Here is a 12,393-nt window from a genome sequence, read left to right as displayed (position 1 = left end):
TCAGTCCAACAAAAGCCGGTAGAAATCCATGCATGCAATTACTTACTTCTATGACATTCCATTGTGTGTTTAGAGGAGAGAAATCTTCAACTCTAGCCACTTCAAGTTAGATGACATAATAGATTTTAAAAAGTCAAAAATTAAGCAAAGTGGAAAAAAAAACAGTGTTAAGTTATGGGTACTCACAGGTAACAGTAAAAATATTTTTATGTCATTAATAATCCACATAGGACCAGTCACAACAACATTTAGAGAATTTCAAATATAAAATCAATTGTATTGAATATAGTGCAAAACATGCTAACTGCTAGTAAAATAATAAATTGTAGCTACTTCTGTAGGCTTGGAAATAATTACCTTAATGTAGAATCTTAGGTTCTATTGATTTCCAAGAAATTGTGTTAAGTATGCATGAAATGGTAAATTTTTCTTGTGACTCGTTACACTTAACAACTGACAAAAGYCATTGTTTTCTGTGCAAAGGCATTTCCATCTTTCTCTAGTTCTTCCCTTTGCTTTTCTCAAATGTATTAGTTACTTTTAGCTTAATACAGCAAGTCTGTGAAATCAGCATATTCCTAAATCTGTATTATGGACTCTATCCCAATATTTATTCGAATAGTGCAGCATTTTTTTTTCCAAACAGGGGAAAATACTTAGAAAAAAATACTCTGAATTCTAGAGACAGTTTGTAGAAATATGCTTTGATTTAAAGCTAATCAAAGCTGTAATAAGCAAATATAATAACGTAATGTATATTTTACTCTTTATAATTTGGAATGAAATATATATACACTCAAGTGATAATGTAGCTGAGATGACATTAATGAGACATTTCATTGTAAAGTGAGTGATTAGAAGAATTACAGTAGAAATTGCAAATTAAACTTGTATTACATTTTAAAACAGTTGATATATAAAACATTACTTAACTAGTTTGCCACAGGATTTACTCCTGGATTCATTCCAAATGAGTACATTGTACATTAGTTTACACAAATGAGGTTAATTAATGCTGGTGATGTGGCAGAAAAGATAATGAACTGAGATTAAAAATCAATGTGTTTGAGTTTAAAAAAAAAAAAGGGAAAGACTGGTGTTTCATAGGAGGAGTTACAGTAAAGCAGAAGCACTTCCTGTAAAATTTGTACTGTTCTCTCAGGAATAAATGCATTATAAATCATAATGTACCAGCAAACATAAAGATATGCTGACACATTTTTCCAACTTTTAGTTACTGTTGCAATGGAGCTGAATTTAATGCTATTTTGAGAGAGATCCTAGGGGATTTTCTAGTGGAAAATCTTCTCTGCAGTATTCAAATCTAATCCATATTGTGCCTATCGCTGTGGTACCTCAGTAGCTAATACAAGGATTTCATATTTCAACTGGGTCAGGGTATGGCAAGGAGGATATCTACTGCATCTTCCTAGCTGAGACATTAAATTTCCAGGTCATCAATTCAGCAAAGGGAAGGGGAACGAGTGCAGGGCTGGCTGGCCAGCACCCTGACACTTGCATAAATGCTGCTGGAGACCCAAGACTGTGGCCTGTTTCTCAGTCGTACAGAGTTGATTTTTTAAATGAATTCTGGTTTCCAAAAGTAGGTAAAAAACACGTCTGCATGTCCTGCTTCCTGTAGAACGTATGGACTCCATTGGCTCCCTACTGCGGCTATGTGGGTGCCAGGCCTAGTTCTTGTGGGTTTGTTGCCAGCCATCACAAGAACTTTCTATGCTCCTGTTCCTTTGCTGGTAAAGGATTGTGGAGATAATGCCCCTCCTACAGGATCTGATTGCTGCCCTCTCCAGAGCGAATACCCTCTGGTAGAGCTGATCCCTGCCCTGCCATTGGATGCAGACAGGACTACTTCACAAGCCAAGGGCACCACAAGGCCCCRTCGGTGCTTCTGCTCCTCTTCCTGTGGAGCTTTCTGCCCATACTTGCTCTGTTGATGCATGCTCAAGCTCGTGAAGATGGACAGGAAAGACAGACCWCCTCTGCTGGTCTTTTTCCATTAAAACAAACAAAATCAAGCGAACACACAAAACCCCACATTCTTACTCTTTTATATCTTATGCAGAGATGACCTAAAAATGCAAATAAATTCCTAGAGGAAAAGAAATTCACTTGAAATGTGGACCAAAAAAGTGATGAATCTTTTGAAACAAAAATATGACATCATAAATCTGTTACAGTAGAGTGAAAAGAAAGCTTYGTATAACTTCACATACATAGGCAACTTCTATATGTTTCTTTTTTTTTCCTCTGAGTAGCAAAAATGATGGTAGCCTTCTAAGTAACTTTCTTAAGGGTTTCATCCTTATCATTCTTTCATCCTGGCGGTCCTCAGGATAAGTCAGAAAACTTATAAGTCAGAAAAGAGTAGACTTTCTCTTTCCCCACTTCAGCCTCTGCAGAGCTCTCRCCAATTTTGTCATTCATTATAAACAGAAAAAAATGTAGTGGATAAGAGCAGTCTAGACAGTGAGCCATCATTTGGATTTTTCCAGAGAGCAAATGGACATTTTCTGGAAAAATTGCAATTTTGTTAAGGAAAATATTTCTGAAGAAAAAATTAAATCATTGCTAGCTTTGTGCCATTTTTTTCCCTGTCTCAACACTGTGTTCTTACTTGCATTTTTTTTTAATAAGGTGTCACAAACCATGATAAAGGTATTTAGAATGACTAGGGGAGGAAATAAAGTAAAGAAAAGAAATGTGCTTTATCACTCTATTTCTGCCAGAAGAAGAGATTGCACTGTTTCTCTTATCTGATAAGAAGAATCTAAACCAAACTGAAGGCAGTTTAATTTTCTCCTTTATGCAGTGCTGCAGTATCTCAAACAGTAACTATATGTCAGTGTTCAATAGTGTCTCCTGTTTCTTAAAGAAGATGAGCCAACTGAATCTTAAGCAATATTTCTAGAGAAAGTTTTAGTATTTTTCTTACTTATGAACAGAATCCCTTAACTTTCAGATTTTTCTTTATTATAGTATAGCATTTTTTGCTACATTTGCTATATACAGTTTACTGTATAATTTATGATCATATCACATATTATCTGTTTAATGTAATTCTTCATTTTTCTCTTGTGTTTATTCTTTTTCTTTTTCAGTTTTTCTTCTTTTTCTTATAGAATCTCATATTCAAGATTTCCTCTTTTCTAAATGGCAAGTGCTTAGTAATCTCCTGGACTTCACTGTTTGTTTTAAACATCAGTTAAGCTAATTCCCAGTCTGGAGATTGAAGTAGCATTTTCTGTTTCTCGCACAATTCCTTCTATAAAATCCTACATTAAAGATTTTAAGTTGAGAATTCCCATTTGATTAGGAAATATATGTATGTATAAAATGTATTTACAATATTCTAAATTATTCCAAAGCAGAGAATGAGTCAGAGTTAAAAGCCTTCCTTAATTGAATTCTATATTGACMCAATGATGTATGAAAGATAGATAAGAAGAAAACAGTGCTTACAAATCAGTTCCTTGTGAAATAATACCCACTTAAATAATTGTATAATTATTATACTAATTGTACTAAATAGTATCACAACAGTGCAGAAGTTATGTGAGTGACCCTTACTACTTGATCCCTGTATAGAGTACTGTGATGCATATGTATAGTTGAAAATTGTTGACAATTTTGCTGATTATCTGCTAACAAAAGTGTTGCTAACAAAACAAAAATGAAAGAAAAAAATGAATCCTGACCACATTTTGCAAAGGGGAAAGCAAATATTCTTCAACAAAACTGAAGCAACATAAAAGTTTTGTTTGTTTCTTCCCTCAGAGACCTAATCATTTTGAATTTACATTGTGTCAGCAGATGACACATTTTATGTTTCCTAATCTTATACTTGAATTCATACAGTAGCAGCACCAAAATACTTTTTCTCTTAGCTTTTCAGCCTATATAGCATTTAGTAATCTGACCTAGTCAGTAGAGATACTTCTATATTGCTTTGGGCATCCTGATCTGCAGCTTGAATATAATCTTGCTGCCTTAAACATAAACAGATGAGACATTTTCTCACAGTTCTTGGTATCCTTTCCTAAAAGTAGCTGAATCACCATACTGAATCCTGCCTCAAAATTTTCACAATATTATTCCCCCCTCTTGAAGATTTTAATTTCAAATCTTCCTCCTGATCAACTTTCAATCATATTTAGTATTTGCTGTTTTCTTAGGGATTATTTTAATGCTTGTACCAGAGAGCTATTAGAAATGAATTTGCTTGATGCTTGCTGCTTCTTCAGGCGTCCAACCTGGTGAATTTTCTTAATGTAAGCATAAAAGCTTATGACAAGGATAAGTGCAATATCAGCTTTTTGAGGCAGTTTTCATATGTGAGTATAACACAGTAAAGTGAAAGCTGGATGAATGCCCAACTTTCAGCCCAGTTTCTATTATAAAAATGATTTTGTTTATAAACTCACATGCCAAATTCATTTTCCTTTGCAATGTGACAATTGAATGTAAATATTATTTTTCCTTGGGAATCTCAGGACAAGTCAGAATGTGGATTGTGCTAGTAATTTCCTAACAGTGGAAGAAATAGATGTTTGGCCCATATGTAATACATGTAAACAATTTATTTRTAAGGAACACACAAGACATTTTCTTTTAATCTAGACACAGGAAAAAAATCCTCAGAAAATACTAATTTTGCTAAGGGGTTCAAATATGTTTTGACAAAAATTCCTTTCTCTGGGCCGTATTTTTGGTTTCTTAAGGCTTCTTTAATCTATCTGTATATATGCACTTCCTCGTTCATAGTTCTTTTAAAATAATAGAAGTCTCTCTACTGACTGTGTCTCGTGTGTCTGTGTTTTGAGTAGAAGCTGCTATTGTTTCAGGGTTCTGGTTCCATTAAGGAGCTCTATTATTATCATTTTTTTCCTGAATACAGGCACAGGGATATGTTAGGTTTAGCTCAGCTCATAATGTTAAACCTGCTCTGCTGAGCTCACCAGAATAAACTGTTGGTGTTTTTTTTAGGTTCTCTATAAACAGAAGCATGATGCTGAGAAAGGAACTTCAGATTATGCACATATGAAAGAGCCTCCAGATATTAAACATGCCATGGAAGTCAATAAATACCAGAGTGGTGTAAGTATCGTCCCTCTCTGGATTTAGTTCACTGGTTTTGGGTGGATACACCTATTATATCCAGCTGAAAGGAACTGCACGTGGTATTTTTTTAACTTGCTATAATATATTTTGGGTTATGATGTGCATATAATGTATTTTAAAGTAGTGTTATGCAGCTTTTAACCTAAACTGCATTGGAAAGTTTTGGTTGTTATTTATTAATAGCAATAATTATTGTTAAATGCTATCACTACGAAATAAAATTAGAAAGAAAGGCTTTCTGAATTCATATGTACCTACTTGAACTTTAAAGCTGTATTTACATAATACGTCTCATTTACATAAACAGCAGTGTGGCTTCAGTATCTTTTACTGTCAGCATTCACATAGTTCTGTGAGGGGCCTGTCTAGAGGAGAGAAGGATATTTTTGCCCTGTTCTTGCACACTTTTATGCACATGAATAACTTTATTCCCATCTCATGAATAAGTATCTAAATGAGTTCCAAAGGACAATTCATGGCTGAATTTAGAGAACCTGAGCCACAGAGTTCAGTTTGATGTATTGATGCATTGTTTTATGTGATTGATGGAAGTATTGGTACATAGTTTATAAATTGGAATATTTAGGAATATTTTTTTTACTGCCATTTTTTGAGTCTTCAGGTTTTCACAGTATAGAAATATAATGATTGTATTTATGGTTTTTGTTTGTATCGAGCTGGATTTGATTTCATGGCCTCTTCCGCTGTGTGTCATTGTTGGCATTAGAAGTACTGTGAGGATCAGTGTTTTGAATTATACAAATGCATCTTTGCGGAAAAATGTATGATGATTTTAGGTTTTATAAAAGGTTATTTATGAAAAAAAATGTGAATTTTAAGAGAAAATTGGCTTGARTAGTGAGGCCATTTTAAGGGGAAGACAGATCCGTAAGAACAGCCAAAATGTAAATGCCTTCAAAAATAAGGTCCATTTCTATTGTTCATATGTAACAAAGTCAAGTCAGCTAGGTATGTGATTTTATTCCTCTTTTATTTCTCAGACAACGTGGATATTTATTAGAAATAATACAGAAAATAAAGCTTTGAATTGAGTTTAAAATATCTTAAATGTATCTTATCTTTTGTACGGTCAGTGGTACAAAGAGTGGTTACACTCTTGGTAATGTAGGCAGAAAGCTAAAATCATCCTTAGATATATGTCCATTCAAGTAGAATCTTGACAGCTGGCCACTGATGGAAAGGCTGCTGGAAAACTTCAGGGAAGCATTATGTTTGAAGAATAACTTCTTCTACTGCTGGGAAATACCTGAGCAGGAACTCCCAGAGGTAATTTGCAACGTGCCATGATTACAGAATTCCCTCTTCCTGCCAGACTCTGGCTGTCTCTGCTGTTGGGAATGTCAGGATGTCAGATTGACGGAGGATAGGAGCTGGAAACGTGAAATCCACTCCTCATAAGCAGGAATTTGGTTTTACTTAACAGGAGGAATGATGGTGGTGTACCAGGGCAGGAAATAGCACTGGAAAGAGAGGTGGGAATCCATCTTGGATTAGGTGATGGGACCAGAAGGAATGTGAGACTATTTTTTCCCATCAGATTCTTCACTGTGTGTGAATTAGTTTGCTGTTGACCATTTTGGAGATTCCCTGTCCAAAAACCATTCCCCTTGAGCTACAGCTGTACCTCACCTCCTTATAGACCTAATGAGAGCAAGGTACAGATGGTGAGTAAATTAAATTTAATTTCACTTATTCTATTTTCTTGCACCTTTAAAGCAAGCAAAAACAAACAAAAAACTGAAATAAAGACAAGCACAGGAAGAGAAGGCTGTTTTCATGAATTATGACTTTAAACAGCAAATTAAAAATAAAGAAAAAGTATGAAGGGAAGTATTCTGAGCTTGGACAAGCTTGAAAACAAATCTTCCAAATCCAATAGAAAACTCAAACCRTGTAGTTTCACAAGAAGAGTGGAATCTTCGTGATTATTCAACAGAAGCTATGATAGGATGCAGATACACTGTTATTACACATAAAGATGCAAGTTATATTCCATTATTGTGCAAGAGAGTTATCCAATACTATAGGTAATTACATGAGCACCAAGCTGAATGTTTCTTAATGGATTTCTTGTTTTATAAATAAAAGTTTAATTAGAACTACGTGAGTTTTTGTGTTTAAGGCAGAATATAGAATAATAAGAATCCCAAATGTGAAATATCTGTTTCCTGGAACTTGGGCTATTTGCAGAATCACAGCCTTGAGAGGTGCAGTGTAGAAAGAGAAACAACTGAGGGAATAGGAGGACAAAGCTCTTTTATCCACCACTCATACGGTATACCTATGGGAGCAGAATGCGTGTTTACCTACAATGGTCTGCCAACTCAATTCAACCTTTACATGCAGGGTTTGCATCTAATAGGATTAGGATGTGTTTAAGACTATTTACTCAGCCTTAAAATAAGGCTGACATTTATACTCAACTGTGTGAAAAGTGCAATTTCCTTTAAAAATTAAGACTGTATTCAACTTACAATACGTTGGTGCTGACATTTTGAAACTGTCATGTGCTGTAGACCTTCACACTACTTTGAATATCATTAACACGCTGTAGAAGTGTGGGTTGAAGCTGCATAATAGGAAAATACTTTAAAATCTCCTGAACAAAGTGATCACGTATGAGAAAAACATCCTTTTTCATGCTTCCGCTGAAGGAAATTGCTCTCAAAAGAATAAGTGACTTTTTTAATGATACGGAATTTACTTGAAGAATTATTTAAATACTGTATAATGTTAGAATGAAAGTGAGTTTATCCAGTGTGGGTACTTTTCTCTATAAATTGTGGTTTTATTTTGTGAGATAGATGTTTGTGATGGGTCTTTGTCAACAAGGACATTTGAAGAAAAGTGAAGTGGGGACCGTCAGTTTACCTTATGTCTGCATTCTGTGGATGTCTTTTATCTCATCTGGGAATTTCTAAACTTGGGTCAAAAGTTAGGTGGTGGCCCAAAGAAAACTGTCTCACAAAATAATGGTTTTCCTTATGTGTAGCTGAGAACCAAACAGTCTGAAGAAAGAGAGYAGATGAACAGCAGAACTAGATGATATTTTTTTTTTAAGAAAGGAAAATACTGGCTGTGTTGTCCCCAGGTAAAAGCTGCACACTGTGTTCYGTTAATATACTCAAAGATGTGGATCTCAGGTTTGCTTATTCCAAGCCTTGATCTGTCACAGAGCAGCCTGATTAGCAAAATAATGTTAAGGCTTTACACAACAGTTTACATATTCTCCTTGGCTAAAATTACTGTTTCTTCTGACAGCATTATATTGTATGAAATAAGTACATTGTTATTCTGATATTAGGAAAAAAAACAAGTCAGGATAGACTCATCTGTGAATATCTAAAGGGTGGTATGCAGATCTGAGGTCAACACTCTTGTTCTTATGCTTAAATATAAAGCAGTGCTGCTTTTAAAAGTTGTTGACAGTTGAATAAACATTTACTATATATGGATGCTTTTTACAATACAAATTATGTCGGTAGCAGCAATTTATAATGTCCCATTGACCTTCTAAATCTGATTATTTAAGAAGTCTGCATTGGCTTTGGCATATGGCTTTTTTCCTGTTCATGATTTTGTGCAATCACAATCCATGCACACAAATGAGCAGATCTTAAATTGAGTGTGCTTAAACAGCTTCAATAGCATGCTAGAAATTTTTGAGGTTTGTTTTGATGCAGCTCATGTTAAAGCCTTGCTTCTCRTGGCTCGCTGCTTAGCGTCCGCATTAGAAAAATCGCCTTGCACTGACTAACTTTCTGCTGACAGTGGTTGTCAACAGCAGGTCCCCCTGGGCCACTTCCAGTTGGTGCTGAAAATGATGTGTTTACTCCTGATGTAATTGGGACCAATCAATTTTCAAGCCCATTACTAGCAGGACAGCCTGCATCAATCTGTAACGGGCCAGAAATGTGTTTGTCTCTTCGACATGAGCAGGGAGAAATAGCTTTCACCACCATTTGAGCTGGAAACCATCGATGATTCTCACCAGCTAGTCGTTCTCAAGTGCTGCTAGACCCCAAAGTGCAGCAGAGAGAGAAGGCAGCCACCCAGATGACAGATCCATGGTGAACAGACTCGCTGCCGTGATCAAGGACAAACAGCCAGAGACAAATTCTCTTGCAGTTAGCTGTACTAGCTCCTCACTGACCTCTACATGCATCTCAGGAAAGCAAACTGCATCCATAGCTTTGTGTATGTCCTCTCATAATTCATTCTGGCTTGGAATTGGAATGGAGGAGGAGACAAAAGATCCCAAGAAAGGCCTGAATCATTTAAACTGCTTGAGTCATAATATAGCAGAAGTCAACATTTGTTGTTTGAGATCCTGAGGTGTTCTACAGACATAAATGAAATCTGTTTGCTGTGCAGTATTGCATCCCCATGCACTGGCACTGTGGTGGAAGGTGAAGCATCTTCAGGGCTGTGTTGGAGAGAATGTACCAGCACATTCATCCTCAGTGGACCTCATGCYTCATCAGCTGGAGGCTTAGCCCTATTAAAATTAGTCTACTAATTATGAGCAAGGTCTGAAGATTTGCCATGCTTTGCAAAAGCTACTAGCAAGTCCAACTGTGTAATCACCATTGGGATTAAAGTTGGGAAATGGCTTTTGTTCAGAGTGTCATTAGTTTTATGGTTGGTTCTTTAAAAACAAATCAGCAAAGTAACCACTTTTTAGTGCAATTTACAACACTTCAGTTAGTATTTGTAATGTAGACTTGGCAAGTTCAGAACTAAAAATGGTACAAGTTTTTGTCTGTGGGTCTATATTTCTTTCTTTCTCATGTTTCCTCCTGATCTTTTGTAATTCTCCACTTAGGCCTTTCRGTGGGGCTCCAAGTTGTCAGTATCTCTGTTCCTTTTTCTTCTCTGAAAGACAGTTGGAACGGATGTTTCATATGTTTGCACTCCTCAAGAAAATGAGTGGTTCCTGAGCCCATCATGATGATTTTTGGTAGAACCAGAGCAACCCTTTGAAGTTAAGACCAAGTAGGGGCTTTTTGTAATGCCTTGGGGCATTAAATCAGGATCCTTACGTCAAGGTTTAAGTCCCTTGATAGGGGGCTGAACAAACAAAGAAGAAAAGATGGTCCCTTCCCTGGGTATTTCTGCTGTTCCCTTTCCTGTTGCTTTCTCTTTTGCTTGACCAGGAAAATTTTCTCTGTCGTCTTCTCTTTTGTGAATGCCACCTTTTTTTCATTTTCTGGGTGCCTGTGGGTGCCCACGCTGCTCTAGTGGCTTAGCCCCTTCTCCAGCTGTTCCCCTTCTTTCTCAGAATAGCTTTCATTTTGCTTTTCTAACGTAGAACCATAAAATAAAATATCTTTAGATCGAACAGAATAGCAGCTGTGTGATAGAGGCCAGTGCACTGTCCCAATGGGAAAGGGTCAGCATCTAGGGATTGAGGTTATTCAGGAAATGGGAAACATATTTTTTCTTTCTTTGGCCTACCTCTGACAAACTACTGTTCTGCTGCATAACATTTTTATTCTCACCGGACTATGACAAGCTGCAGAATGGAGCAAATATATATTGCAGACATTTGTAAAATGTTAGATGACTTTCCCTCAGACATAAGTAATAGGTATAGTGGTTTAGGTGCAGGAAGAATAATAATTCACTCAGAGAAAGCTATAGCAATTGGCCTTGCATCTAATATAATTGGAAATGTTGAAATATAAAGGATTGTCACTGTCTTATTTCCCCCCCTCCTTCCCCTGAAATTAGCCACAGACCATTATTCTATGTACTATATGATCGTGTCATTTGGGAGCAATAAGTGACCACATTTCCTCAACTTTATCACCACTCTTCTTGATTCTCCGTTGTTTAAATTCACTGCATTCCTAATTTCTATTTTGAGCACATATGCTGGCCTTTAATTTGCAATTTACATGGATGATAGGGTGCTATTCAGAAACCTGTTTCTGCTGCCTTTGTGGTTTTCACCTCACCTCATGTGGTCATTAGGRTGAACAGCATATAATTAACTAAATTCATGTAAAGCCCTGAATTGCAAGTGCTTGTCTGTACATCAATTTCTAAAAAAAAAAAAAAAACAACAAAAAAAACCCTCCAAAGCCTAACCCAAACAAAAGTTCCAGTTGTTTTAACAAGCTATAAGAAACGGGTTTATTTTATTGGTAGGAGACAGTTTGGGCTGTATTTCATCCAACTAACCTATTTATTTATTTTACTCCTGATTATAGTTAAATGTCATTCATTGTAGGTTAAAAATTATAAGATCTTATTTGTGGGCAAGCAGCCAACAGAGTGAAGCCTATTTAGCTTGTCTACTTAGCTGAAGCCATATGGATGCAAAATTACTTTCCCATTGCCTGTAAAATACTTGCCACACTTTTTCTTTTTCAAAACATTTGTACAAATTATATTTATATAGTAGTTGGGGCGGTTCAATTTGTTATGTGTATCAAGAGTAAAACATTGCATTAGAAACAGGAGATAGATCCACAGGTTCTAATAGGGTAAGCCTCAAGCTGAAGGAATCTCTGAGGACTTTCTGATGGCAAATTACAGTGTTGGGAAGTATAGTAACTTACTGAATTGTGGAACAAATTTAAAAGACTGTCCAGTAAAACAGACATTGTGCTGATATTTTCGCTTTCTGTGGAGTTTATTTTCTGTTTTCTAACTTTTGCATAAAGTATTGATTTTTCAGATGCTTTTGGCTACAAGTTTTTTTTTGATTGTTCAGAATAACTCGGTAATGCAGCCCTTAGAAATTGTCTTGGATTGGCATATGTGCTGCTGTAAGGGAGGGAATGAGTGCAAGGTCTTTAAAAGGAAAAAGGATAGTTTGTGGTGTGGGAGCTTTGGAGCATCTTTGAGGTCCTTCTTGTTTCTGTGATTGCTTTATTAAAGGGATGATATTTGGACCTCTCCTACCTGTGGCTTAGACTTCTGGCCAAAGTTTTCCGTCAGTGCCTTCTGCACAAAGATGCTGGAGCTCCATATGCTGGAGCACTCAGCTGCCTTATTCCTGCGACTGTGTCAACTAACTGATGAGTGGAATTGTGGAGAGAGGGGAGGAGGCTGTTGGTGTCATTTAATTACACGCCAGCCACATGGTTGTGTGTTACTGAGAAAGATGTTCACCGTGCTAGAATTACAGRTCCTGTTCAGTGGAGTTGCAGTCTGCTGGATGGTGGTACTCAGTTTCGTAGTGGGGTTTTACATTATATGTTAAAATATGACATACCTTTAGAA

The 12,393-nt window shown here is 36.3% G+C and overlaps 1 protein-coding gene across 1 annotated transcript in view; it reads left to right on the top strand.

Annotated features, from left to right (window-relative positions):
- LOC112947345 (LIM zinc-binding domain-containing Nebulette) overlaps positions 1 to 12,393 on the top strand; it is a 231,760-nt gene that overhangs the window by 157,820 nt on the left and 61,547 nt on the right. The window lies entirely within an intron of this gene.

Source organism: Nothoprocta perdicaria, unplaced genomic scaffold, assembly GCF_003342845.1.
Source record: "Nothoprocta perdicaria isolate Ctin4 unplaced genomic scaffold, notPer1 scaffold_23, whole genome shotgun sequence".
In the NCBI taxonomy this organism is placed as follows: Eukaryota; Metazoa; Chordata; class Aves; order Tinamiformes; family Tinamidae; genus Nothoprocta; species Nothoprocta perdicaria.
Note: the sequence above shows the minus strand (reverse complement) of the source record. Positions and strands in the feature narration are given on the sequence as shown.